The 26,467-nt window shown below is 42.3% G+C and overlaps 33 non-coding genes across 33 annotated transcripts; all 33 read right to left on the bottom strand.

The window, feature by feature from the left end:
- Window positions 1–24: 24 nt before the first annotated feature.
- trnal-aag (transfer RNA leucine (anticodon AAG)) lies at window positions 25–106 on the bottom strand. Its single transcript is given in 2 exon segments — window positions 25–59; window positions 69–106. It is a non-coding gene; the product is annotated as a tRNA-Leu (tRNA).
- A 687-nt stretch (window positions 107–793) lies between these two features.
- On the bottom strand, window positions 794–875 carry trnal-uag (transfer RNA leucine (anticodon UAG)). Its single transcript has one exon. It is a non-coding gene; the product is annotated as a tRNA-Leu (tRNA).
- Window positions 876–1,552: 677 nt separating this feature from the next.
- Window positions 1,553–1,634, bottom strand: trnal-uag (transfer RNA leucine (anticodon UAG)). Its single transcript has one exon. It is a non-coding gene; the product is annotated as a tRNA-Leu (tRNA).
- A 2,261-nt stretch (window positions 1,635–3,895) lies between these two features.
- trnal-uag (transfer RNA leucine (anticodon UAG)) lies at window positions 3,896–3,977 on the bottom strand. The gene has a single exon. It is a non-coding gene; the product is annotated as a tRNA-Leu (tRNA).
- Window positions 3,978–5,089: 1,112 nt separating this feature from the next.
- Window positions 5,090–5,161, bottom strand: trnam-cau (transfer RNA methionine (anticodon CAU)). The gene has a single exon. It is a non-coding gene; the product is annotated as a tRNA-Met (tRNA).
- A 1,046-nt stretch (window positions 5,162–6,207) lies between these two features.
- On the bottom strand, window positions 6,208–6,289 carry trnal-uag (transfer RNA leucine (anticodon UAG)). Its single transcript has one exon. It is a non-coding gene; the product is annotated as a tRNA-Leu (tRNA).
- A 1,118-nt stretch (window positions 6,290–7,407) lies between these two features.
- Window positions 7,408–7,479, bottom strand: trnam-cau (transfer RNA methionine (anticodon CAU)). The gene has a single exon. It is a non-coding gene; the product is annotated as a tRNA-Met (tRNA).
- A 1,445-nt stretch (window positions 7,480–8,924) lies between these two features.
- Window positions 8,925–8,996, bottom strand: trnat-cgu (transfer RNA threonine (anticodon CGU)). Its single transcript has one exon. It is a non-coding gene; the product is annotated as a tRNA-Thr (tRNA).
- Window positions 8,997–9,691: 695 nt separating this feature from the next.
- Window positions 9,692–9,763, bottom strand: trnam-cau (transfer RNA methionine (anticodon CAU)). The gene has a single exon. It is a non-coding gene; the product is annotated as a tRNA-Met (tRNA).
- A 288-nt stretch (window positions 9,764–10,051) lies between these two features.
- On the bottom strand, window positions 10,052–10,133 carry trnal-uag (transfer RNA leucine (anticodon UAG)). Its single transcript has one exon. It is a non-coding gene; the product is annotated as a tRNA-Leu (tRNA).
- A 312-nt stretch (window positions 10,134–10,445) lies between these two features.
- trnam-cau (transfer RNA methionine (anticodon CAU)) lies at window positions 10,446–10,517 on the bottom strand. Its single transcript has one exon. It is a non-coding gene; the product is annotated as a tRNA-Met (tRNA).
- A 1,078-nt stretch (window positions 10,518–11,595) lies between these two features.
- Window positions 11,596–11,677, bottom strand: trnal-aag (transfer RNA leucine (anticodon AAG)). The gene has a single exon. It is a non-coding gene; the product is annotated as a tRNA-Leu (tRNA).
- Window positions 11,678–11,989: 312 nt separating this feature from the next.
- Window positions 11,990–12,061, bottom strand: trnam-cau (transfer RNA methionine (anticodon CAU)). Its single transcript has one exon. It is a non-coding gene; the product is annotated as a tRNA-Met (tRNA).
- Window positions 12,062–13,117: 1,056 nt separating this feature from the next.
- Window positions 13,118–13,199, bottom strand: trnal-aag (transfer RNA leucine (anticodon AAG)). The gene has a single exon. It is a non-coding gene; the product is annotated as a tRNA-Leu (tRNA).
- A 1,441-nt stretch (window positions 13,200–14,640) lies between these two features.
- On the bottom strand, window positions 14,641–14,722 carry trnal-aag (transfer RNA leucine (anticodon AAG)). Its single transcript has one exon. It is a non-coding gene; the product is annotated as a tRNA-Leu (tRNA).
- Window positions 14,723–15,049: 327 nt separating this feature from the next.
- trnam-cau (transfer RNA methionine (anticodon CAU)) lies at window positions 15,050–15,121 on the bottom strand. The gene has a single exon. It is a non-coding gene; the product is annotated as a tRNA-Met (tRNA).
- A 1,034-nt stretch (window positions 15,122–16,155) lies between these two features.
- trnal-uag (transfer RNA leucine (anticodon UAG)) lies at window positions 16,156–16,237 on the bottom strand. The gene has a single exon. It is a non-coding gene; the product is annotated as a tRNA-Leu (tRNA).
- A 327-nt stretch (window positions 16,238–16,564) lies between these two features.
- Window positions 16,565–16,636, bottom strand: trnam-cau (transfer RNA methionine (anticodon CAU)). Its single transcript has one exon. It is a non-coding gene; the product is annotated as a tRNA-Met (tRNA).
- A 310-nt stretch (window positions 16,637–16,946) lies between these two features.
- trnal-aag (transfer RNA leucine (anticodon AAG)) lies at window positions 16,947–17,028 on the bottom strand. Its single transcript has one exon. It is a non-coding gene; the product is annotated as a tRNA-Leu (tRNA).
- A 327-nt stretch (window positions 17,029–17,355) lies between these two features.
- Window positions 17,356–17,427, bottom strand: trnam-cau (transfer RNA methionine (anticodon CAU)). The gene has a single exon. It is a non-coding gene; the product is annotated as a tRNA-Met (tRNA).
- A 309-nt stretch (window positions 17,428–17,736) lies between these two features.
- Window positions 17,737–17,818, bottom strand: trnal-aag (transfer RNA leucine (anticodon AAG)). The gene has a single exon. It is a non-coding gene; the product is annotated as a tRNA-Leu (tRNA).
- Window positions 17,819–18,653: 835 nt separating this feature from the next.
- Window positions 18,654–18,725, bottom strand: trnam-cau (transfer RNA methionine (anticodon CAU)). The gene has a single exon. It is a non-coding gene; the product is annotated as a tRNA-Met (tRNA).
- A 310-nt stretch (window positions 18,726–19,035) lies between these two features.
- trnal-aag (transfer RNA leucine (anticodon AAG)) lies at window positions 19,036–19,117 on the bottom strand. Its single transcript has one exon. It is a non-coding gene; the product is annotated as a tRNA-Leu (tRNA).
- Window positions 19,118–19,444: 327 nt separating this feature from the next.
- Window positions 19,445–19,516, bottom strand: trnam-cau (transfer RNA methionine (anticodon CAU)). The gene has a single exon. It is a non-coding gene; the product is annotated as a tRNA-Met (tRNA).
- A 1,056-nt stretch (window positions 19,517–20,572) lies between these two features.
- Window positions 20,573–20,654, bottom strand: trnal-aag (transfer RNA leucine (anticodon AAG)). The gene has a single exon. It is a non-coding gene; the product is annotated as a tRNA-Leu (tRNA).
- A 1,440-nt stretch (window positions 20,655–22,094) lies between these two features.
- Window positions 22,095–22,176, bottom strand: trnal-aag (transfer RNA leucine (anticodon AAG)). Its single transcript has one exon. It is a non-coding gene; the product is annotated as a tRNA-Leu (tRNA).
- Window positions 22,177–23,011: 835 nt separating this feature from the next.
- On the bottom strand, window positions 23,012–23,083 carry trnam-cau (transfer RNA methionine (anticodon CAU)). The gene has a single exon. It is a non-coding gene; the product is annotated as a tRNA-Met (tRNA).
- Window positions 23,084–23,393: 310 nt separating this feature from the next.
- trnal-aag (transfer RNA leucine (anticodon AAG)) lies at window positions 23,394–23,475 on the bottom strand. Its single transcript has one exon. It is a non-coding gene; the product is annotated as a tRNA-Leu (tRNA).
- Window positions 23,476–24,185: 710 nt separating this feature from the next.
- trnal-aag (transfer RNA leucine (anticodon AAG)) lies at window positions 24,186–24,267 on the bottom strand. The gene has a single exon. It is a non-coding gene; the product is annotated as a tRNA-Leu (tRNA).
- A 328-nt stretch (window positions 24,268–24,595) lies between these two features.
- trnam-cau (transfer RNA methionine (anticodon CAU)) lies at window positions 24,596–24,667 on the bottom strand. The gene has a single exon. It is a non-coding gene; the product is annotated as a tRNA-Met (tRNA).
- A 309-nt stretch (window positions 24,668–24,976) lies between these two features.
- Window positions 24,977–25,058, bottom strand: trnal-aag (transfer RNA leucine (anticodon AAG)). Its single transcript has one exon. It is a non-coding gene; the product is annotated as a tRNA-Leu (tRNA).
- Window positions 25,059–25,893: 835 nt separating this feature from the next.
- trnam-cau (transfer RNA methionine (anticodon CAU)) lies at window positions 25,894–25,965 on the bottom strand. The gene has a single exon. It is a non-coding gene; the product is annotated as a tRNA-Met (tRNA).
- A 310-nt stretch (window positions 25,966–26,275) lies between these two features.
- Window positions 26,276–26,357, bottom strand: trnal-aag (transfer RNA leucine (anticodon AAG)). Its single transcript has one exon. It is a non-coding gene; the product is annotated as a tRNA-Leu (tRNA).
- Window positions 26,358–26,467: the final 110 nt, after the last annotated feature.

Below are 26,467 nucleotides of genomic sequence, written 5' to 3'. Positions count from 1 at the left end.
CAATACATTCAACTGATAGTCTACTGGCAGTGGTGGGATTTGAACCCACGCCTCCTGAGAGACTGGAGCCTTAATCAAGAGCCTTTGACCACTCGGCCACACTACCGTTGGAAACTAGATTTAACCAAACAGACAGGAGGGGTTTAGATGTAAATGACACTTTGATGACAATTGGACGATCAAATCGAAGACACACATGGAAGAACATTCGAAACTTCAAACACATACCCTGTGGGAGTATAGAGCTTTACTCGAGATCAAAAGACCACAAAACTATCAGCCAAGTTAAGGGCTTCAACTGTTGGGTCTATTCTGTCACATTTTCAACTTCAAAAGCCAAAGGAAGTCACTTTCAGCAGGAGATGAGTTAACGTTTAGAAGGCGAGGACAAGGGTAACATAACAGATAACAATGGAGTGGATAAAGTATTCCTTTAGCAGAGGATGGTTTCGATCCATCGACCTCTGGGTTATGGGCCCAGCACGCTTCCGCTGGCCACTCTGCTCTTGTTTCATGATATAATTTCATACGAACATAGTCTTTGGTTTTATAAGGTTTTATCAGCAGCTTAATCGACAGGACTTGAAGGAAGTTATTGGTAAATGTGAAGTCATGTGCTCCAGTCTGAAGGTGCACATCTTAACTCTTACCTCGTTTGAAAACCAGACGGGAGAAAAAGAAAATGTCCTCATGTACACCTCATTGGATACCCCATATGCTACAAAGCTCAGCTGGCTTTTGCAGTACAGTAGAAAGTACTACAAGTAGCCAACACATGCAAATACCAGTCAATTGGCAGTGGTGGGATTTGAACCCACGCCTCCTGAGAGACTGGAGCCTAAATCCAGCGCCTTAGACCACTTGGCCACACTACCATTAAACATGACTTAACCCAAAAAATTTTGACTCGTTTCGATGAAAAGTCCACTTTGACGACAATTGGACAATCAAATCGAAGACACACATGGAAGAACATTCAAAACTTCAAACACATACCCTATGGGAGTATAGAGCTTTACTCAAGATCAATAGACCACAAAACTATCAGCCAAGTTAAGGGCTTCAACTGTTGGGTCTATTCTGTCACGTTTTCAACTTCAAAAGCCAAAGCAAGTCACTTTCAGCAGGAGATGAGTTAACGTTTAGAAGGCGAGGACAAGGGTAACATAACAGATAACAATGGAGTGGATAAAGTATTCCTTTAGCAGAGGATGGTTTCGATCCATCGACCTCTGGGTTATGGGCCCAGCACGCTTCGGCTGCGCCACTCTGCTCTTGTTTAATGATATAATTTCACACGAACATAGTCTTTGGTTTTATAAGGTTTTATCAGCAGGTAAATCGAAAGGACTTGAAGGAAGTTATTGGTAAATGTGAAGTCATGTGCTCCAGTCTGAAGGTGCACATCTTAACTCTTACCTCGTTTGAAAACCAGACGGGAGAAAAAGAAAATGTCCTCATGTACACCTCATTGGATACCCCATATGCTACTGGCTTTTGCAGTACAGTAGAAAGTACTACAAGTAGCCAACACATGCAAATACCAGTCAATTGGCAGTGGTGGGATTTGAACCCACGCCTCCTGAGAGACTGGAGCCTAAATCCAGCACCTTAGACCACTCGGCCACACTACCATTAAACATGACTTAACCCAAAAAATGTTGAGTCGTTTCGATGAAAAGTCCACTTTGACGACAATTGGACAATCAAATCGAAGACACACATGGAAGAACATTCGAAACTTCAAACACATACCCTATGGGAGTATAGAGCTTTACTCAAGATCAATAGACCACAAAACTATCAGCCAAGTTAAGGGCTTCAACTGTTGGGTCTATTCTGTCACGTTTTCAACTTCAAAAGCCAAAGCAAGTCACTTTCAGCAGGAGATGAGTTAACGTTTAGAAGGTGAGGACAAGGGTAACATAACAATGGAGTGGATAAAGTATTCCTTTAGCAGAGGATGGTTTCGATCCATCGACCTCTGGGTTATGGGCCCAGCACGCTTCGGCTGCGCCACTCTGCTCTTGTTTAATGATATAATTTCATACGAACATAGTCTTTGGTTTTATAAGGTTTTATCAGCAGGTAAATCGAAAGGACTTGAAGGAAGTTATTGGTAAATGTGAAGTTATGTGCTCCAGTCTGAAGGTGCACATCTTAACTCTTACCTCGTTTGAAAACCAGACGGGAGAAAAAGAAAATGTCCTCCTGTACACCTCATTGGATATCCCATGTGCTTCAAAGCTCGGGTGGCTGTTGGAGTTTTGAACAACAAGAGAGCTTCTTATAGTAGATAAGCTGCAAGTAGACAATAAATTCAACTGATAGTCTACTGGCAGTGGTAGGATTTGAACCCACCCCTCCTGAGAGACTGGAGCCTTAATCCAGCACCTTTGACCACTCGGCCACCCTACCGTTGGAAACTAGATTTAACCAAACAGACAGGAGGGGTTTAGATGTAAATGACACTTTGATGACAATTGGACAATCAAATCGAAGACACACATGGAAGAACATTCGAAACTTCAAACACATACCCTGTGGGAGTATAGAGCTTTACTCGAGATCAAAAGACCACAAAACTATCAGCCAAGTTAAGGGCTTCAACTGTTGGGTCTATTCTGTCACATTTTCAACTTCAAAAGCCAAAGCAAGTCACTTTCAGCAGGAGATGAGTTAACGTTTAGAAGGCGAGGACAAGGGTAACATAACAGATAACAATGGAGTGGATAAAGTATTCCTTTAGCAGAGGATGGTTTCGTTCCATCGACCTCTGGGTTATGGGCCCAGCACGCTTCCGCTGCGCCACTCTGCTCTTGTTTAATGATATAATTTCATACGAACATAGTCTTTGGTTTTATAAGGTTTTATCAGCAGGTAAATCGAAAGGACTTGAAGGAAGTTATTGGTAAATGTGAAGTTATGTGCTCCAGTCTGAAGGTGCACATCTTAACTCTTACCTTGTTTGAAAACCAGACGGGAGAAAAAGAAAATGACCTCCTGTACACCTCATTGGATATCCCATGTGCTTCAAAGCTCGGGTGGCTGTTGCAGTTTTGAACAACAAGAGAGCTTCTTATAGTAGATAAGCTGCAAGTAGCCAAAAAATTCAACTGATAGTCTACTGGCAGGGGTGGGATTTGAACCCACGCCTCCTGAGATACTGGAGCCTTAATCCAGCACCTTTGACCACTCGGCCACACTACCGTTGGAAACTAGATTTAACCAAACAGACAGGAGGGGTTTAGATGTAAATGACACTTTGATGACAATTGGACGATCAAATCGAAGACACACATGGAAGAACATTCGAAACTTCAAACACATACCCTGTGGGAGTATAGAGCTTTACTCGAGATCAAAAGACCACAAAACTATCAGCCAAGTTAAGGGCTTCAACTGTTGGGTCTATTCTGTCACATTTTCAACTTCAAAAGCCAAAGGAAGTCACTTTCAGCAGGAGATGAGTTAACGTTTAGAAGGCGAGGACAAGGGTAACATAACAGATAACAATGGAGTGGATAAAGTATTCCTTTAGCAGAGGATGGTTTCGATCCATCGACCTCTGGGTTATGGGCCCAGCACGCTTCCGCTGGCCACTCTGCTCTTGTTTCATGATATAATTTCATACGAACATAGTCTTTGGTTTTATAAGGTTTTCAGCAGCTTAATCGACAGGACTTGAAGGAAGTTATTGGTAAATGTGAAGTCATGTGCTCCAGTCTGAAGGTGCACATCTTAACTCTTACCTCGTTTGAAAACCAGACGGGAGAAAAAGAAAATGTCCTCATGTACACCTCATTGGATACCCCATATGCTACAAAGCTCAGCTGGCTTTTGCAGTACAGTAGAAAGTACTACAAGTAGCCAACACATGCAAATACCAGTCAATTGGCAGTGGTGGGATTTGAACCCACGCCTCCTGAGAGACTGGAGCCTAAATCCAGCGCCTTAGACCACTTGGCCACACTACCATTAAACATGACTTAACCCAAAAAATGTTGACTCGTTTCGATGAAAAGTCCACTTTGACGACAATTGGACAATCAAATCGAAGACACACATGGAAGAACATTCAAAACTTCAAACACATACCCTATGGGAGTATAGAGCTTTACTCAAGATCAATAGACCACAAAACTATCAGCCAAGTTAAGGGCTTCAACTGTTGGGTCTATTCTGTCACGTTTTCAACTTCAAAAGCCAAAGCAAGTCACTTTCAGCAGGAGATGAGTTAACGTTTAGAAGGCGAGGACAAGGGTAACATAACAGATAACAATGGAGTGGATAAAGTATTCCTTTAGCAGAGGATGGTTTCGATCCATCGACCTCTGGGTTATGGGCCCAGCACGCTTCGGCTGCGCCACTCTGCTCTTGTTTAATGATATAATTTCACACGAACATAGTCTTTGGTTTTATAAGGTTTTATCAGCAGGTAAATCGAAAGGACTTGAAGGAAGTTATTGGTAAATGTGAAGTTATGTGCTCCAGTCTGAAGGTGCACATCTTAACTCTTACCTCGTTTGAAAACCAGACGGGAGACAAAGAAAATGTCCTCCTGTACACCTCATTTGATATCCCATGTGCTTCAAAGCTTGGGTGGCTGTTGCAGTTTTGAACAACAAGAGAGCTTCTTATAGTAGATAAGGTGCAAGTAGCCAATAAATTCAACTGATAGTCTACTGGCAGTGGTAGGATTTGAACCCACCCCTCCTGAGAGACTGGAGCCTTAATCCAGCTCCTTTGACCACTCTGCCACAGTACCATTGGAAACTAGATTTAACCAAACAGACAGGAGGGGTTTAGATGTAAATGACACTTTGATGACAATTGGACAATCAAATCGAAGACACACATGGAAGAACATTCGAAACTTCAAACACATACCCTGTGGGAGTATAGAGCTTTACTCGAGATCAAAAGACCACAAAACTATCAGCCAAGTTAAGGGCTTCAACTGTTGGGTCTATTCTGTCACATTTTCAACTTCAAAAGCCAAAGCAAGTCACTTTCAGCAGGAGATGAGTTAACGTTTAGAAGGCGAGAACAAGGGTAACATAACAATGGAGTGGATAAAGTATTCCTTTAGCAGAGGATGGTTTCGATCCATCGACCTCTGGGTTATGGGCCCAGCACGCTTCCGCTGCGCCACTCTGCTCTTGTTTAATGATATAATTTCATACGAACATAGTCTTTGGTTTTATAAGGTTTTATCAGCAGCTTAATCGACAGGACTTGAAGGAAGTTATTGGTAAATGTGAAGTCATGTGCTCCAGTCTGAAGGTGCACATCTTAACTCTTACCTCGTTTGAAAACCAGACGGGAGAAAAAGAAAATGTCCTCCTGTACACCTCATTGGATATCCCATGTGCTTCAAAGCTCGGGTGGCTGTTGCAGTTTTGAACAACAAGAGAGCTTCTTATAGTAGATAATGTGCAAGTAGCCAATACATTCAACTGATAGTCTACTGGCAGTGGTGGGATTTGAACCCACGCCTCAATCCAGCGCCTTTGACCACTCGGCCACACTACCGTTGGAAACTAGATTTAACCAAACAGACAGGAGGGGTTTAGATGTAAATGACACTTTGATGACAATTGGACAATCAAATCGAAGACAAACATGAAAGAACATTCGAAATTTCAAACACATACCCTGTGGGAGTATAGAGCTTTACTCGAGATCAAAAGACCACAAAACTATCAGCCAAGTTAAGGGCTTCAACTGTTGGTTCTATTCTGTCACGTTTTCAACTTCAAAGCCAAAGCAAGTCACTTTCAGCAGGAGATGAGTTAATGTTTAGAAGTCGAGGACAAGGGTAACATAACAGATAAAGGAATCTTTTAGCAGAGGATGGTTTGGATCCATCGACCTCTGGGTTATGGGCCCAGCACGCTTCCGCTGCGCCACTCTGCTCTTGTTTAATGATATAATTTCATACGAACATAGTCTTTGGTTTTATAAGGTTTTATCAGCAGCTTAATCGACAGGACTTGAAGGAAGTTATTGGTAAATGTGAAGTCATGTGCTCCAGTCTGAAGGTGCACATCTTAACTCTTACCTCGTTTGAAAACCAGACGGGAGAAAAAGAAAATGTCCTCATGTACACCTCATTGGATACCCCATATGCTACAAAGCTCAGCTGGCTTTTGCAGTACAGTAGAAAGTACTACAAGTAGCCAACACATGCAAATACCAGTCAATTGGCAGTGGTGGGATTTGAACCCACGCCTCCTGAGAGACTGGAGCCTAAATCCAGCGCCTTAGACCACTCGGCCACACTACCATTAAACATGACTTAACCCAAAAAATGTTGACTCGTTTCGATGAAAAGTCCACTTTGACGACAATTGGACAATCAAATCGAAGACACACATGGAAGAACATTCAAAACTTCAAACACATACCCTATGGGAGTATAGAGCTTTACTCAAGATCAATAGACCACAAAACTATCAGCCAAGTTAAGGGCTTCAACTGTTGGGTCTATTCTGTCACGTTTTCAACTTCAAAAGCCAAAGCAAGTCACTTTCAGCAGGAGATGAGTTAACGTTTAGAAGGCGAGGACAAGGGTAACATAACAGATAACAATGGAGTGGATAAAGTATTCCTTTAGCAGAGGATGGTTTCGATCCATCGACCTCTGGGTTATGGGCCCAGCACGCTTCGGTTGCGCCACTCTGCTCTTGTTTAATGATATAATTTCACACGAACATAGTCTTTGGTTTTATAAGGTTTTATCAGCAGGTAAATCGAAAGGACTTGAAGGAAGTTATTGGTAAATGTGAAGTTATGTGCTCCAGTCTGAAGGTGCACATCTTAACTCTTACCTCGTTTGAAAACCAGACGGGAGACAAAGAAAATGTCCTCCTGTACACCTCATTTGATATCCCATGTGCTTCAAAGCTTGGGTGGCTGTTGCAGTTTTGAACAACAAGAGAGCTTCTTATAGTAGATAAGGTGCAAGTAGCCAATAAATTCAACTGATAGTCTACTGGCAGTGGTAGGATTTGAACCCACCCCTCCTGAGAGACTGGAGCCTTAATCCAGCTCCTTTGACCACTCTGCCACAGTACCATTGGAAACTAGATTTAACCAAACAGACAGGAGGGGTTTAGATGTAAATTACACTTTGATGACAATTGGACAATCAAATCGAAGACACACATGGAAGAACATTCGAAACTTCAAACACATACCCTGTGGGAGTATAGAGCTTTACTCGAGATCAAAAGACCACAAAACTATCAGCCAAGTTAAGGGCTTCAACTGTTGGTTCTATTCTGTCACGTTTTCAACTTCAAAGCCAAAGCAAGTCACTTTCAGCAGGAGATGAGTTAACGTTTAGAAGGCGAGAACAAGGGTAACATAACAGATAACAATGGAGTGGATAAAGTATTCCTTTAGCAGAGGATGGTTTCGATCCATCGACCTCTGGGTTATGGGCCCAGCACGCTTCCGCTGCGCCACTCTGCTCTTGTTTAATGATATAATTTCATACGAACATAGTCTTTGGTTTTATAAGGTTTTATCAGCAGCTTAATCGACAGGACTTGAAGGAAGTTATTGGTAAATGTGAAGTCATGTGCTCCAGTCTGAAGGTGCACATCTTAACTCTTACCTCGTTTGAAAACCAGACGGGAGAAAAAGAAAATGTCCTCCTGTACACCTCATTGGATATCCCATGTGCTTCAAAGCTCGGGTGGCTGTTGCAGTTTTGAACAACAAGAGAGCTTCTTATAGTAGATAATGTGCAAGTAGCCAATACATTCAACTGATAGTCTACTGGCAGTGGTGGGATTTGAACCCACGCCTCAATCCAGCGCCTTTGACCACTCGGCCACACTACCGTTGGAAACTAGATTTAACCAAACAGACAGGAGGGGTTTAGATGTAAATGACACTTTGATGACAATTGGACAATCAAATCGAAGACAAACATGAAAGAACATTCGAAATTTCAAACACATACCCTGTGGGAGTATAGAGCTTTACTCGAGATCAAAAGACCACAAAACTATCAGCCAAGTTAAGGGCTTCAACTGTTGGTTCTATTCTGTCACGTTTTCAACTTCAAAGCCAAAGCAAGTCACTTTCAGCAGGAGATGAGTTAATGTTTAGAAGGCGAGGACAAGGGTAACATAACAGATAAAGGAATCTTTTAGCAGAGGATGGTTTGGATCCATCGACCTCTGGGTTATGGGCCCAGCACGCTTCCGCTGCGCCACTCTGCTCTTGTTTAATGATATAATTTCATACGAACATAGTCTTTGGTTTTATAAGGTTTTATCAGCAGCTTAATCGACAGGACTTGAAGGAAGTTATTGGTAAATGTGAAGTCATGTGCTCCAGTCTGAAGGTGCACATCTTAACTCTTACCTCGTTTGAAAACCAGACGGGAGAAAAAGAAAATGTCCTCATGTACACCTCATTGGATACCCCATATGCTACTGGCTTTTGCAGTACAGTAGAAAGTACTACAAGTAGCCAACACATGCAAATACCAGTCAATTGGCAGTGGTGGGATTTGAACCCACGCCTCCTGAGAGACTGGAGCCTAAATCCAGCACCTTAGACCAGTCGGCCACACTACCATTAAACATGACTTAACCCAAAAAATGTTGAGTCGTTTCGATGAAAAGTCCACTTTGACGACAATTGGACAATCAAATCGAAGACACACATGGAAGAACATTCGAAACTTCAAACACATACCCTATGGGAGTATAGAGCTTTACTCAAGATCATTAGACCACAAAACTATCAGCCAAGTTAAGGGCTTCAACTGTTGGGTCTATTCTGTCACGTTTTCAACTTCAAATGCAAAAGCAAGTCACTTTCAGCAGGAGATGAGTTAACGTTTAGAAGGCGAGGACAAGGGTAACATAACAGATAACAATGGAGTGGATAAAGTATTCCTTTAGCAGAGGATGGTTTCGATCCATCTACCTCTGGGTTACGGGCCCAGCACGCTTCCACTGCGCCACTCTGCTCTTGTTTAATGATATAATTTCATACGAACATAGTCTTTGGTTTTATAAGGTTTTATCAGCAGGTAAATCGAAAGGACTTGAAGGAAGTTATTGGTAAATGTGAAGTTATGTGCTCCAGTCTGAAGGTGCACATCTTAACTCTTACCTCGTTTGAAAACCAGAGGGGAGAAAAAGAAAATGTCCTCCTGTACACCTCATTGGATATCCCATGTGCTTCAAAGCTCGGGTGGCTGTTGCAGTTTTGAACAACAAGAGAGCTTCTTATAGTAGATTAGCTGCAAGTAGCCAATAAATTCAACTGATGGTCTACTGGCAGTGGTGGGATTTGAACCTGAGAGACTGGAGCCTTAATCCAGCGTCTTTGACCACTCTGCCACACTACCGTTGGAAACTAGATTTAGCCAAACAGACAGGAGGGGTTTAGATGTAAATGACACTTTGATGACAATTGGACAATCAAATCGAAGACACACATGAAAGAACATTCGAAATTTCAAACACATGCCCTGTGGGAGTATAGAGCTTTACTCGAGATCAAAAGACCATAAAAATAACAGCCAAGTTAGGGGCTTCAACTGTTGGTTCTAATCTGTCACGTTTTAAACTTCAAAGCCAAAGCAAGTCACTTTCAGCAGGAGATGAGTTAATGTTTAGAAGGCGAGGACAAGGGTAACATAACAGATAAAGGAATCTTTTAGCAGAGGATGGTTTCGATCCATCGACCTCTGGGTTATGGGCCCAGCACGCTTCCGCTGCGCCACTCTGCTCTTGTTTAATGATATAATTTCATACGAACATAGTCTTTGGTTTTATAAGGTTTTATCAGCAGCTTAATCGACAGGACTTGAAGGAAGTTATTGGTAAATGTGAAGTCATGTGCTCCAGTCTGAAGGTGCACATCTTAACTCTTACCTCGTTTGAAAACCAGACGGGAGAAAAAGAAAATGTCCTCATGTACACCTCATTGGATACCCCATATGCTACAAAGCTCAGCTGGCTTTTGCAGTACAGTAGAAAGTACTACAAGTAGCCAACACATGCAAATACCAGTCAATTGGCAGTGGTGGGATTTGAACCCACGCCTCCTGAGAGACTGGAGCCTAAATCCAGCGCCTTAGACCACTCGGCCACACTACCATTAAACATGACTTAACCCAAAAAATGTTGAGTCGTTTCGATGAAAAGTCCACTTTGACGACAATTGGACAATCAAATCGAAGACACACATGGAAGAACATTCAAAACTTCAAACACATACCCTATGGGAGTATAGAGCTTTACTCAAGATCAATAGACCACAAAACTATCAGCCAACTTAAGGGCTTCAACTGTTGGGTCTATTCTGTCACGTTTTCAACTTCAAAAGCCAAAGCAAGTCACTTTCAGCAGGAGATGAGTTAACGTTTAGAAGGCGAGGACAAGGGTAACATAACAGATAAAGGAATCTTTTAGCAGAGGATGGTTTCGATCCATCGACCTCTGGGTTATGGGCCCAGCACGCTTCCACTGCGCCACTCTGCTCTTGTTTAATGATATAATTTCATACGAACATAGTCTTTGGTTTTATAAGGTTTATCAGCAGCTTAATCGACAGGACTTGAAGGAAGTTATTGGTAAATGTGAAGTCATGTGCTCCAGTCTGAAGGTGCACATCTTAACTCTTACCTCGTTTGAAAACCAGACGGGAGAAAAAGAAAATGTCCTCATGTACACCTCATTGGATACCCCATATGCTACAAAGCTCAGCTGGCTTTTGCAGTACAGTAGAAAGTACTACAAGTAGCCAACACATGCAAATACCAGTCAATTGGCAGTGGTGGGATTTGAACCCATGCCTCCTGAGAGACTAGAGCCTAAATCCAGCGCCTTAGACCACTCGGCCACACTACCATTAAACGTGACTTAACCCAAAAAATCTTGAGTCGTTTCAATGAAAAGTCCACTTTGACGACAATTGGACAATCAAATCGAAGACACACATGGAAGAACATTCGAAACTTCAAACACATACCCTATGGGAGTATAGAGCTTTACTCAAGATCATTAGACCACAAAACTATCAGCCAAGTTAAGGGCTTCAACTGTTGGGTCTATTCTGTCACGTTTTCAACTTCAAAAGCCAAAGCAAGTCACTTTCTTCAGGAGATGAGTTAACGTTTAGAAGGCGAGGACAAGGGTAACATAACAGATAACAATGGAGTGGATAAAGTATTCCTTTAGCAGAGGATGGTTTCGATCCATCGACCTCTGGGTTATGGGCCCAGCACGCTTCCTCTGCGCCACTCTGCTCTTGTTTAATGATATAATTTCATACGAACATAGTCTTTGGTTTTATAAGGTTTTATCAGCAGGTAAATCGACAGGCCTTGAAGGAAGTTATTGGTAAATGTGAAGTCATGTGCTCCAGTCTGAAGGTGCACATCTTAACTCTTACCTCGTTTGAAAACCAGACGGGAGAAAAAGAAAATGTCCTCCTGTACACCTCATTGGATATCCCATGTGCTTCAAAGCTCGGGTGGCTGTTGCAGTTTTGAACAACAAGAGAGCTTCTTATAGTAGATAATGTGCAAGTAGCCAATACATTCAACTGATAGTCTACTGGCAGTGGTGGGATTTGAACCCACGCCTCCTGAGAGACTGGAGCCTTAATCCAGCGCCTTTGACCACTCGGCCACACTACCGTTGGAAACTAGATTTAACCAAACAGACAGGAGGGGTTTAGATGTAAATGACACTTTGATGACAATTGGACAATCAAATCGAAGACACACATGAAAGAACATTCGAAATTTCAAACACATACCCTGTGGGAGTATAGAGCTTTACTCGAGATCAAAAGACCACAAAAATAACAGCCAAGTTAGGGGCTTCAACTGTTGGTTCTATTCTGTCACGTTTTCAACTTCAAAGCCAAAGCAAGTCACTTTCAGCAGGAGATGAGTTAATGTTTAGAAGGCGAGGACAAGGGTAACATAACAGATAAAGGAATCTTTTAGCAGAGGATGGTTTCGATCCATCGACCTCTGGGTTATGGGCCCAGCACGCTTCCGCTGCGCCACTCTGCTCTTGTTTAATGATATAATTTCATACGAACATAGTCTTTGGTTTTATAAGGTTTTATCAGCAGCTTAATCGACAGGACTTGAAGGAAGTTATTGGTAAATGTGAAGTCATGTGCTCCAGTCTGAAGGTGCACATCTTAACTCTTACCTCGTTTGAAAACCAGACGGGAGAAAAAGAAAATGTCCTCATGTACACCTCATATGCTACTGGCTTTTGCAGTACAGTAGAAAGTACTACAAGTAGCCAACACATGCAAATACCAGTCAATTGGCAGTGGTGGGATTTGAACCCATGCCTCCTGAGAGACTAGAGCCTAAATCCAGCGCCTTAGACCACTCGGCCACACTACCATTAAACGTGACTTAACCCAAAAAATCTTGAGTCGTTTCAATGAAAAGTCCACTTTGACGACAATTGGACAATCAAATCGAAGACACACATGGAAGAACATTCGAAACTTCAAACACATACCCTATGGGAGTATAGAGCTTTACTCAAGATCATTAGACCACAAAACTATCAGCCAAGTTAAGGGCTTCAACTGTTGGGTCTATTCTGTCACGTTTTCAACTTCAAAAGCCAAAGCAAGTCACTTTCTTCAGGAGATGAGTTAACGTTTAGAAGGCGAGGACAAGGGTAACATAACAGATAACAATGGAGTGGATAAAGTATTCCTTAGCAGAGGATGGTTTCGATCCATCGACCTCTGGGTTATGGGCCCAGCACGCTTCCTCTGCGCCACTCTGCTCTTGTTTAATGATATAATTTCATACGAACATAGTCTTTGGTTTTATAAGGTTTTATCAGCAGGTAAATCGAAAGGACTTGAAGGAAGTTATTGGTAAATGTGAAGTCATGTGCTCCAGTCTGAAGGTGCACATCTTAACTCTTACCTCGTTTGAAAACCAGACGGGAGAAAAAGAAAATGTCCTCCTGTACACCTCATTGGATATCCCATGTGCTTCAAAGCTCGGGTGGCTGTTGCAGTTTTGAACAACAAGAGAGCTTCTTATAGTAGATAATGTGCAAGTAGCCAATACATTCAACTGATAGTCTACTGGCAGTGGTGGGATTTGAACCCACGCCTCCTGAGAGACTGGAGCCTTAATCCAGCGCCTTTGACCACTCGGCCACACTACCGTTGGAAACTAGATTTAACCAAACAGACAGGAGGGGTTTAGATGTAAATGACACTTTGATGACAATTGGACAATCAAATCGAAGACACACATGAAAGAACATTCGAAATTTCAAACACATACCCTGTGGGAGTATAGAGCTTTACTCGAGATCAAAAGACCACAAAAATAACAGCCAAGTTAGGGGCTTCAACTGTTGGTTCTATTCTGTCACGTTTTCAACTTCAAAGCCAAAGCAAGTCACTTTCAGCAGGAGATGAGTTAATGTTAAGAAGGCGAGGACAAGGGTAACATAACAGATAAAGGAATCTTTTAGCAGAGGATGGTTTCGATCCATCGACCTCTGGGTTATGGGCCCAGCACGCTTCCGCTGCGCCATTCTGCTCTTGTTTAATGATATAATTTCATACGAACATAGTCTTTGGTTTTATAAGGTTTTATCAGCAGCTTAATCGACAGGACTTGAAGGAAGTTATTGGTAAATGTGAAGTCATGTGCTCCAGTCTGAAGGTGCACATCTTAACTCTTACCTCGTTTGAAAACCAGACGGGAGAAAAAGAAAATGTCCTCATGTACACCTCATATGCTACTGGCTTTTGCAGTACAGTAGAAAGTACTACAAGTAGCCAACACATGCAAATACCAGTCAATTGGCAGTGGTGGGATTTGAACCCATGCCTCCTGAGAGACTAGAGCCTAAATCCAGCGCCTTAGACCACTCGGCCACACTACCATTAAACGTGACTTAACCCAAAAAATCTTGAGTCGTTTCAATGAAAAGTCCACTTTGACGACAATTGGACAATCAAATCGAAGACACACATGGAAGAACATTCGAAACTTCAAACACATACCCTATGGGAGTATAGAGCTTTACTCAAGATCATTAGACCACAAAACTATCAGCCAAGTTAAGGGCTTCAACTGTTGGGTCTATTCTGTCACGTTTTCAACTTCAAAAGCCAAAGCAAGTCACTTTCTTCAGGAGATGAGTTAACGTTTAGAAGGCGAGGACAAGGGTAACATAACAGATAACAATGGAGTGGATAAAGTATTCCTTTAGCAGAGGATGGTTTCGATCCATCGACCTCTGGGTTATGGGCCCAGCACGCTTCCTCTGCGCCACTCTGCTCTTGTTTAATGATATAATTTCATACGAACATAGTCTTTGGTTTTATAAGGTTTTATCAGCAGGTAAATCGAAAGGACTTGAAGGAAGTTATTGGTAAATGTGAAGTTATGTGCTCCAGTCTGAAGGTGCACATCTTAACTCTTACCTCGTTTGAAAACCAGACGGGAGAAAAAGAAAATGTCCTCCTGTACACCTCATTGGATATCCCATGTGCTTCAAAGCTCGGGTGGCTGTTGCAGTTTTGAACAACAAGAGAGCTTCTTATAGTAGATAAGCTGCAAGTAGCCAATAAATTCAACTGATAGTCTACTGGCAGTGGTGGGATTTGAACCCACGCCTCCTGAGAGACTGGAGCCTTAATCCAGCACCTTTGACCACTCGGCCACACTACTGTTGGAAACTAGATTTAACCAAACAGACAGGAGGGGTTTCGATGAAAAGTCCACTTTGACGACAATTGGACAATCAAATCGAAGACACACATGGAAGAACATTCGAAACTTCAAACACATACCCTATGGGAGTATAGAGCTTTACTCAAGATCATTAGACCACAAAACTATCAGCCAAGTTCGGGCTTCAACTGTTGGGTCTATTCTGTCACGTTTTCAACTTCAAAAGCCAAAGCAAGTCACTTTCAGCAGGAGATGAGTTAACGTTTAGAAGGCGAGGACAAGGGTAACATAACAGATAACAATGGAGTGGATAAAGTATTCCTTTAGCAGAGGATGGTTTCGATCCATCGACCTCTGGGTTATGGGCCCAGCACGCTTCCGCTGCGCCACTCTGCTCTTGTTTAATGGTATAATTTCATACGAACATAGTCTTTGGTTTTATAAGGTTTTATCAGCAGTTAAATTGACAGGACTTGAAGGAAGTTATTGGTAAATGTGAAGTCATGTGCTCCAGTCTGAAGGTGCACATCTTAACTCTTATCTCGTTTAAAACCAGACGGGAGAAAAAGAAAATGTCCTCCTGTACACCTCATTGGATATCCCATGTGCTTCAAAGCTCGGGTGGCTGTTGCAGTTTGAACAACAAGAGAGCTTCTTATAGTAGATAATGTGCAAGTAGCCAATACATTCAACTGATAGTCTACTGGCAGTGGTGGGATTTGAAACCACGCCTCAATCCAGCGCCTTTGACCACTCGGCCACACTACCGTTGGAAACTAGATTTAACCAAACAGACAGGAGGGGTTTAGATGTAAATGACACTTTGATGACAATTGGAATATCAAATCGAAGACACACATGAAAGAACATTCGAAATTTCAAACACATACCCTGTGGGAGTATAGAGCTTTAATCGAGATCAAAAGACCATAAAAATAACAGCCAAGTTAGGGGCTTCAACTGTTGGTTCTATTCTGTCACGTTTTAAACTTCAAAGCCAAAGCAAGTCACTTTCAGCAGGAGATGAGTTAATGTTTAGAAGGCGAGGACAAGGGTAACATAACAGATAAAGGAATCTTTTAGCAGAGGATGGTTTGGATCCATCGACCTCTGGGTTATGGGCCCAGCACGCTTCCGCTGCGCCACTCTGCTCTTGTTTAATGATATAATTTCATAGGAACATAGTCTTTGGTTTTATAAGGTTTTATCAGCAGCTTAATCGACAGGACTTGAAGGAAGTTATTGGTAAATGTGAAGTCATGTGCTCCAGTCTGAAGGTGCACATCTTAACTCTTACCTCGTTTGAAAACCAGACGGGAGAAAAAGAAAATGTCCTCATGTACACCTCATTGGATACCCCATATGCTACTGGCTTTTGCAGTACAGAAGAAAGTACTACAAGTAGCCAACACATGCAAATACCAGTCAATTGGCAGTGGTGGGATTTGAACCCACGCCTCCTGAGAGACTAGAGCCTAAATCCAGCGCCTTAGACCACTCGGCCACACTACCATTAAACATGACTTAACCCAAAAAATCTTGAGTCGTTTCGATGAAAAGTCCACTTTGACGACAATTGGACAATCAAATCGAAGACACACATGGAAGAACATTCGAAACTTCAAACACATACCCTATGGGAGTATAGAGCTTTACTCAAGATCATTAGACCACAAAACTATCAGCCAAGTTAAGGGCTTCAACTGTTGGGTCTATTCTGTCACGTTTTCAACTTCAAAAGCCAAAGCAAGTCACTTTCAGCAGGAGATGAGTTAACGTTTAGAAGGCGAGGACAAGGGTAACATAACAAATAACAATGGAGTGGATAAAGTATTCCTTTAGCAGAGGATGGTTTCGATCCATCGACCTCTGGGTTATGGGCCCAGCACGCTTCCGCTGCGCCACTCTGCTCTTGTTTATTGATATAATTTCATACGAACATAGTCTTTGGTTTTATAAGGTTTTATCAGCAGGTAAATCGAAAGGACTTGAAGGAAGTTATTGGTAAATGTGAAGTTATGTGCTCCAGTCTGAAGGTGCACATCTTAACTCTTACCTCGTTTGAAAACCAGACGGGAGAAAAAGAAAATGTCCTCCTGTACACCTCATTGGATATCCCATGTGCTTCAAAGCTCGGGTAGCTGTTGCAGTTTTGAACAACAAGAGAGCTTCTTATAGTAGATAAGCTGCAAGTAGCCAATAAATTCAACTGATAGTCTACTGGCAGTGGTGGGATTTGAACCCACGCCTCCTGAGAGACTGGAGCCTTAATCCAGCACCTTTGACCACTCGGCCACACTACCGTTGGAAACTAGATTTAACCAAACAGACAGGAGGGGTTTAGATGTAAATGACACTTTGATGACAATTGGACAATCAAATCGAAGACACACATGGAAGAACATTCGAAACTTCAAACACATACCCTATGGGAGTATAGAGCTTTACTCAAGATCATTAGACCACAAAACTATCAGCCAAGTTCGGGCTTCAACTGTTGGGTCTATTCTGTCACGTTTTCAACTTCAAAAGCCAAAGCAAGTCACTTTCAGCAGGAGATGAGTTAACGTTTAGAAGGCGAGGACAAGGGTAACATAACAGATAACAATGGAGTGGATAAAGTATTCCTTTAGCAGAGGATGGTTTCGATCCATCGACCTCTGGGTTATGGGCCCAGCACGCTTCCGCTGCGCCACTCTGCTCTTGTTTAATGATATAATTTCATACGAACATAGTCTTTGGTTTTATAAGGTTTTATCAGCAGTTAAATTGACAGGACTTGAAGGAAGTTATTGGTAAATGTGAAGTCATGTGCTCCAGTCTGAAGGTGCACATCTTAACTCTTATCTCGTTTAAAACCAGACGGGAGAAAAAGAAAATGTCCTCCTGTACACCTCATTGGATATCCCATGTGCTTCAAAGCTCGGGTGGCTGTTGCAGTTTTGAACAACAAGAGAGCTTCTTATAGTAGATAATGTGCAAGTAGCCAATACATTCAACTGATAGTCTACTGGCAGTGGTGGGATTTGAACCCACGCCTCCTGAGAGACTGGAGCCTTAATCCAGCGCCTTTGACCACTTGGCCACACTACCGTTGGAAACTAGATTTAACCAAACAGACAGGAGGGGTTTAGATGTAAATGACACTTTGATGACAATTGGACAATCAAATCGAAGACAAACATGAAAGAACATTCGAAATTTCAAACACATAGCCTGTGGGAGTATAGAGCTTTACTCGAGATCAAAAGACCACAAAACTATCAGCCAAGTTAAGGGCTTCAACTGTTGGTTCTATTCTGTCACGTTTTCAACTTCAAAGCCAAAGCAAGTCACTTTCAGCAGGAGATGAGTTAATGTTTAGAAGGCGAGGACAAGGGTAACATAACAGATAAAGGAATCTTTTAGCAGAGGATGGTTTGGATCCATCGACCTCTGGGTTATGGGCCCAGCACGCTTCCGCTGCGCCACTCTGCTCTTGTTTAATGATATAATTTCATACGAACATAGTCTTTGGTTTTATAAGGTTTTATCAGCAGCTTAATCGACAGGACTTGAAGGAAGTTATTGGTAAATGTGAAGTCATGTGCTCCAGTCTGAAGGTGCACATCTTAACTCTTACCTCGTTTGAAAACCAGACGGGAGAAAAAGAAAATGTCCTCATGTACACCTCATTGGATACCCCATATGCTACTGGCTTTTGTAGTACAGAAGAAAGTACTACAAGTAGCCAACACATGCAAATACCAGTCAATTAGACCACAAAACTATCAGCCAAGTTAAGGGCTTCAACTGTTGGGTCTATTCTGTCACGTTTTCAACTTCAAAAGCCAAAGCAAGTCACTTTCAGCAGGAGATGAGTTAACGTTTAGAAGGCGAGGACAATGGTAACATAACAAATAACAATGGAGTGGATAAAGTATTCCTTTAGCAGAGGATGGTTTCGATCCATCGACCTCTGGGTTATGGGCCCAGCACGCTTCCGCTGCGCCACTCTGCTCTTGTTTATTGAAATAATTTCATACGAACATAGTCTTTGGTTTTATAAGGTTTTATCAGCAGGTAAATCGAAAGGACTTGAAGGAAGTTATTGGTAAATGTGAAGTTATGTGCTCCAGTCTGAAGGTGTACATCTTAACTCTTACCTCGTTTGAAAACCAGACGGGAGAAAAAGAAAATGTCCTCCTGTACACCTCATTGGATATCCCATGTGCTTCAAAGCTCGGGTGGCTGTTGCAGTTTTGAACAACAAGAGAGCTTCTTATAGTAGATAAGCTGCAAGTAGCCAATAAATTCAACTGATAGTCTAGTGGCAGTGGTGGGATTTGAACCCACGCCTCCTGAGAGACTGGAGCCTTAATCCAGCTCCTTTGACCACTCGGCCACACTACCGTTGGAAACTAGATTTAACCAAACAGACAGGAGGGGTTTAGATGTAAATGACACTTTGATGACAATTGGACAATCAAATCGAAGACACACATGGAAGAACATTCGAAACTTCAAACACATACCCTATGGGAGTATAGAGCTTTACTCAAGATCATTAGACCACAAAACTATCAGCCAAGTTCGGGCTTCAACTGTTGGGTCTATTCTGTCACGTTTTCAACTTCAAAAGCCAAAGCAAGTCACTTTCAGCAGGAGATGAGTTAACGTTTAGAAGGCGAGGACAAGGGTAACATAACAGATAACAATGGAGTGGATAAAGTATTCCTTTAGCAGAGGATGGTTTCGATCCATCGACCTCTGGGTTATGGGCCCAGCACGCTTCCGCTGCGCCACTCTGCTCTTGTTTAATGATATAATTTCATACGAACATAGTCTTTGGTTTTATAAGGTTTTATCAGTAGCTTAATCGACAGGACTTGAAGGAAGTTATTGGTAAATGTGAAGTCATGTGCTCCAGTCTGAAGGTGCACATCTTAACTCTTACCTCGTTTGAAAACCAGACGGGAGAAAAAGAAAATGTCCTCATGTACACCTCATATGCTACTGGCTTTTGCAGTACAGTAGAAAGTACTACAAGTAGCCAACACATGCAAATACCAGTCAATTGGCAGTGGTGGGATTTGAACCCATGCCTCCTGAGAGACTACAGCCTAAATCCAGCGCCTTAGACCACTCGGCCACACTACCATTAAACGTGACTTAACCCAAAAAATCTTGAGTCGTTTCAATGAAAAGTCCACTTTGACGACAATTGGACAATCAAATCGAAGACACACATGGAAGAACATTCGAAACTTCAAACACATACCCTATGGGAGTATAGAGCTTTACTCAAGATCATTAGACCACAAAACTATCAGCCAAGTTAAGGGCTTCAACTGTTGGGTCTATTCTGTCACGTTTTCAACTTCAAAAGCCAAAGCAAGTCACTTTCTTCAGGAGATGAGTTAACGTTTAGAAGGCGAGGACAAGGGTAACATAACAGATAACAATGGAGTGGATAAAGTATTCCTTTAGCAGAGGATGGTTTCGATCCATCGACCTCTGGGTTATGGGCCCAGCACGCTTCCTCTGCGCCACTCTGCTCTTGTTTAATGATATAATTTCATACGAACATAGTCTTTGGTTTTATAAGGTTTTATCAGCAGGTAAATCGACAGGCCTTGAAGGAAGTTATTGGTAAATGTGAAGTCATGTGCTCCAGTCTGAAGGTGCACATCTTAACTCTTATCTCGTTTAAAACCAGACGGGAGAAAAGGAAAATGTCCTCCTGTACACCTCATTGGATATCCCATGTGCTTCAAAGCTCGGGTGGCTGTTGCAGTTTTGAACAACAAGAGAGCTTCTTATAGTAGATAATGTGCAAGTAGCCAATACATTCAACTGATAGTCTACTGGCAGTGGTGTGATTTGAACCCACGCCTCCTGAGAGACTGGAGCCTTAATCCAGCGCCTTTGACCACTCGGCCACACTACCGTTGGAAACTAGATTTAACCAAACAGACAGGAGGGGTTTAGATGTAAATGACACTTTGATGACAATTGGACAATCAAATCGAAGACACACATGAAAGAACATTCGAAATTTCAAACACATACCCTGTGGGAGTATAGAGCTTTACTCGAGATCAAAAGACCACAAAAATAACAGCCAAGTTAGGGGCTTCAACTGTTGGTTCTATTCTGTCACGTTTTCAACTTCAAAGCCAAAGCAAGTCACTTTCAGCAGGAGATGAGTTAATGTTTAGAAGGCGAGGACAAGGGTAACATAACAGATAAAGGAATCTTTTAGCAGAGGATGGTTTGGATCCATCGACCTCTGGGTTATGGGCCCAGCACGCTTCCGCTGCGCCACTCTGCTCTTGTTTAATGATATAATTTCATACGAACATAGTCTTTGGTTTTATAAGGTTTTATCAGCAGCTTAATCGACAGGACTTGAAGGAAGTTATTGGTAAATGTGAAGTCATGTGCTCCAGTCTGAAGGTGCACATCTTAACTCTTACCTCGTTTGAAAACCAGACGGGAGAAAAAGAAAATGTCCTCATGTACACCTCATATGCTACTGGCTTTTGCAGTACAGTAGAAAGTACTACAAGTAGCCAACACATGCAAATACCAGTCAATTGGCAGTGGTGGGATTTGAACCCATGCCTCCTGAGAGACTACAGCCTAAATCCAGCGCCTTAGACCACTCGGCCACACTACCATTAAACGTGACTTAACCCAAAAAATCTTGAGTCGTTTCAATGAAAAGTCCACTTTGACGACAATTGGACAATCAAATCGAAGACACACATGGAAGAACATTCGAAACTTCAAACACATACCCTATGGGAGTATAGAGCTTTACTCAAGATCATTAGACCACAAAACTATCAGCCAAGTTAAGGGCTTCAACTGTTGGGTCTATTCTGTCACGTTTTCAACTTCAAAAGCCAAAGCAAGTCACTTTCTTCAGGAGATGAGTTAACGTTTAGAAGGCGAGGACAAGGGTAACATAACAGATAACAATGGAGTGGATAAAGTATTCCTTTAGCAGAGGATGGTTTCGATCCATCGACCTCTGGGTTATGGGCCCAGCACGCTTCCTCTGCGCCACTCTGCTCTTGTTTAATGATATAATTTCATACGAACATAGTCTTTGGTTTTATAAGGTTTTATCAGCAGGTAAATCGACAGGCCTTGAAGGAAGTTATTGGTAAATGTGAAGTCATGTGCTCCAGTCTGAAGGTGCACATCTTAACTCTTATCTCGTTTAAAACCAGACGGGAGAAAAGGAAAATGTCCTCCTGTACACCTCATTGGATATCCCATGTGCTTCAAAGCTCGGGTGGCTGTTGCAGTTTTGAACAACAAGAGAGCTTCTTATAGTAGATAATGTGCAAGTAGCCAATACATTCAACTGATAGTCTACTGGCAGTGGTGTGATTTGAACCCACGCCTCCTGAGAGACTGGAGCCTTAATCCAGCGCCTTTGACCACTCGGCCACACTACCGTTGGAAACTAGATTTAACCAAACAGACAGGAGGGGTTTAGATGTAAATGACACTTTGATGACAATTGGACAATCAAATCGAAGACACACATGAAAGAACATTCGAAATTTCAAACACATACCCTGTGGGAGTATAGAGCTTTACTCGAGATCAAAAGACCACAAAAATAACAGCCAAGTTAGGGGCTTCAACTGTTGGTTCTATTCTGTCACGTTTTCAACTTCAAAGCCAAAGCAAGTCACTTTCAGCAGGAGATGAGTTAATGTTTAGAAGGCGAGGACAAGGGTAACATAACAGATAAAGGAATCTTTTAGCAGAGGATGGTTTGGATCCATCGACCTCTGGGTTATGGGCCCAGCACGCTTCCGCTGCGCCACTCTGCTCTTGTTTAATGATATAATTTCATACGAACATAGTCTTTGGTTTTATAAGGTTTTATCAGCAGCTTAATCGACAGGACTTGAAGGAAGTTATTGGTAAATGTGAAGTCATGTGCTCCAGTCTGAAGGTGCACATCTTAACTCTTACCTCGTTTGAAAACCAGACGGGAGAAAAAGAAAATGTCCTCATGTACACCTCATTGGATACCCCATATGCTACTGGCTTTTGCAGTACAGAAGAAAGTACTACAAGTAGCCAACACATGCAAATACCAGTCAATTAGACCACAAAACCATCAGCCAAGTTAAGGGCTTCAACTGTTGGGTCTATTCTGTCACGTTTTCAACTTCAAAAGCCAAAGCAAGTCACTTTCAGCAGGAGATGAGTTAACGTTTAGAAGGCGAGGACAAGGGTAACATAACAAATAACAATGGAGTGGATAAAGTATTCCTTTAGCAGAGGATGGTTTCGATCCATCGACCTCTGGGTTATGGGCCCAGCACGCTTCCGCTGCGCCACTCTGCTCTTGTTTATTGATATAATTTCATACGAACATAGTCTTTGGTTTTATAAGGTTTTATCAGCAGGTAAATCGAAAGGACTTGAAGGAAGTTATTGGTAAATGTGAAGTTATGTGCTCCAGTCTGAAGGTGCACATCTTAACTCTTACCTCGTTTGAAAACCAGACGGGAGAAAAAGAAAATGTCCTCCTGTACACCTCATTGGATATCCCATGTGCTTCAAAGCTCGGGTGGCTGTTGCAGTTTTGAACAACAAGAGAGCTTCTTATAGTAGATAAGCTGCAAGTAGCCAATAAATTCAACTGATAGTCTACTGGCAGTGGTGGGATTTGAACCCACGCCTCCTGAGAGACTGGAGCCTTAATCCAGCACCTTTGACCACTCGGCCACACTACCGTTGGAAACTAGATTTAACCAAACAGACAGGAGGGGTTTAGATGTAAATGACACTTTGATGACAATTGGACAATCAAATCGAAGACACACATGGAAGAACATTCGAAACTTCAAACACATACCCTATGGGAGTATAGAGCTTTACTCAAGATCATTAGACCACAAAACTATCAGCCAAGTTAAGGGCTTCAACTGTTGGGTCTATTCTGTCACGTTTTCAACTTCAAAAGCCAAAGCAAGTCACTTTCTTCAGGAGATGAGTTAACGTTTAGAAGGCGAGGACAAGGGTAACATAACAGATAACAATGGAGTGGATAAAGTATTCCTTTAGCAGAGGATGGTTTCGATCCATCGACCTCTGGGTTATGGGCCCAGCACGCTTCCTCTGCGCCACTCTGCTCTTGTTTAATGATATAATTTCATACGAACATAGTCTTTGGTTTTATAAGGTTTTATCAGCAGGTAAATCGAAAGGACTTGAAGGAAGTTATTGGTAAATGTGAAGTTATGTGCTCCAGTCTGAAGGTGCACATCTTAACTCTTACCTCGTTTGAAAACCAGACGGGAGAAAAAGAAAATGTCCTCCTGTACACCTCATTGGATATCCCATGTGCTTCAAAGCTCGGGTGGCTGTTGCAGTTTTGAACAACAAGAGAGCTTCTTATAGTAGATAAGCTGCAAGTAGCCAATAAATTCAACTGATAGTCTATTGGCAGTGGTGGGATTTGAACCCACGCCTCCTGAGAGACTGGAGCCTTAATCCAGCACCTTTGACCACTCGGCCACACTACTGTTGGAAACTAGATTTAACCAAACAGACAGGAGGGGTTTCGATGAAAAGTCCACTTTGACGACAATTGGACAATCAAATCGAAGACACACATTGAAGAACATTCGAAACTTCAAACACATACCCTATGGGAGTATAGAGCTTTACTCAAGATCATTTGACCACAAAACTATCAGCCAAGTTAAGGGCTTCAACTGTTGGGTCTATTCTGTCACGTTTTCAACTTCAAAAGCCAAAGCAAGTCACTTTCAGCAGGAGATGAGTTAACGTTTAGAAGGCGAGGACAAGGGTAACATAACAAATAACAATGGAGGGGATAAAGTATTCCTTTGGCAGAGGATGGTTTCGATCCATCGACCTCTGGGTTATGAGCCCAGCACGCTTCCGCTGCGCCACTCTGCTCTGGTTTAATGATATAATTTCATACGAACATGGTCTTTGGTTTTATAAGGTTTTATCATCAGCTTAATCGACAGGCCTTGAAGGAAGTTATTGGTAAATGTGAAGTCATGTGCTCCAGTCTGAAGGTGCACATCTTAACTCTTATCTCGTTTAAAACCAGACGGGAGAAAAGGAAAATGTCCTCCTGTACACCTCATTGGATATCCCATGTGCTTCAAAGCTCGGGTGGCTGTTGCAGTTTTGAACAACAAGAGAGCTTCTTATAGTAGATAATGTGCAAGTAGCCAATACATTCAACTGATAGTCTACTGGCAGTGGTGTGATTTGAACCCACGCCTCCTGAGAGACTGGAGCCTTAATCCAGCGCCTTTGACCACTCGGCCACACTACCGTTGGAAACTAGATTTAACCAAACAGACAGGAGGGGTTTAGATGTAAATGACACTTTGATGACAATTGGACAATCAAATCGAAGACACACATGAAAGAACATTCGAAATTTCAAACACATACCCTGTGGGAGTATAGAGCTTTACTCGAGATCAAAAGACCACAAAAATAACAGCCAAGTTAGGGGCTTCAACTGTTGGTTCTATTCTGTCACGTTTTCAACTTCAAAGCCAAAGCAAGTCACTTTCAGCAGGAGATGAGTTAATGTTTAGAAGGCGAGGACAAGGGTAACATAACAGATAAAGGAATCTTTTAGCAGAGGATGGTTTGGATCCATCGACCTCTGGGTTATGGGCCCAGCACGCTTCCGCTGCGCCACTCTGCTCTTGTTTAAAGATATAATTTCATACGAACATAGTCTTTGGTTTTATAAGGTTTTATCAGCAGCTTAATCGACAGGACTTGAAGGAAGTTATTGGTAAATGTGAAGTCATGTGCTCCAGTCTGAAGGTGCACATCTTAACTCTTACCTCGTTTGAAAACCAGACGGGAGAAAAAGAAAATGTCCTCATGTACACCTCATTGGATACCCCATATGCTACTGGCTTTTGCAGTACAGAAGAAAGTACCACAAGTAGCCAACACATGCAAATACCAGTCAATTAGACCACAAAACTATCAGCCAAGTTAAGGGCTTCAACTGTTGGGTCTATTCTGTCACGTTTTCAACTTCAAAAGCCAAAGCAAGTCACTTTCAGCAGGAGATGAGTTAACGTTTAGAAGGCGAGGACAAGGGTAACATAACAAATAACAATGGAGTGGATAAAGTATTCCTTTAGCAGAGGATGGTTTCGATCCATCGACCTCTGGGTTATGGGCCCAGCACGCTTCCGCTGCGCCACTCTGCTCTTGTTTATTGATATAATTTCATACGAACATAGTCTTTGGTTTTATAAGGTTTTATCAGCAGGTAAATCGAAAGGACTTGAAAGAAGTTATTGGTAAATGTGAAGTTATGTGCTCCAGTCTGAAGGTGCACATCTTAACTCTTACCTCGTTTGAAAACCAGACGGGAGAAAAAGAAAATGTCCTCCTGTACACCTCATTGGATATCCCATGTGCTTCAAAGCTCGGGTGGCTGTTGCAGTTTTGAACAACAAGAGAGCTTCTTATAGTAGATAAGCTGCAAGTAGCCAATAAATTCAACTGATAGTCTACTGGCAGTGGTGGGATTTTAACCCACGCCTCCTGAGAGACTGGAGCCTTAATCCAGCACCTTTGACCACTCGGCCACACTACCGTTGGAAACTAGATTTAACCAAACAGACAGGAGGGGTTTAGATGTAAATGACACTTTGATGACAATTGGACAATCAAATCGAAGACACACATGGAAGAACATTCGAAACT

The sequence above is a fragment of the Platichthys flesus genome, chromosome 8 (assembly GCF_949316205.1).
Source record: "Platichthys flesus chromosome 8, fPlaFle2.1, whole genome shotgun sequence".
NCBI classification, from domain to species: Eukaryota; Metazoa; Chordata; class Actinopteri; order Pleuronectiformes; family Pleuronectidae; genus Platichthys; species Platichthys flesus.
Note: the sequence above shows the minus strand (reverse complement) of the source record. Positions and strands in the feature narration are given on the sequence as shown.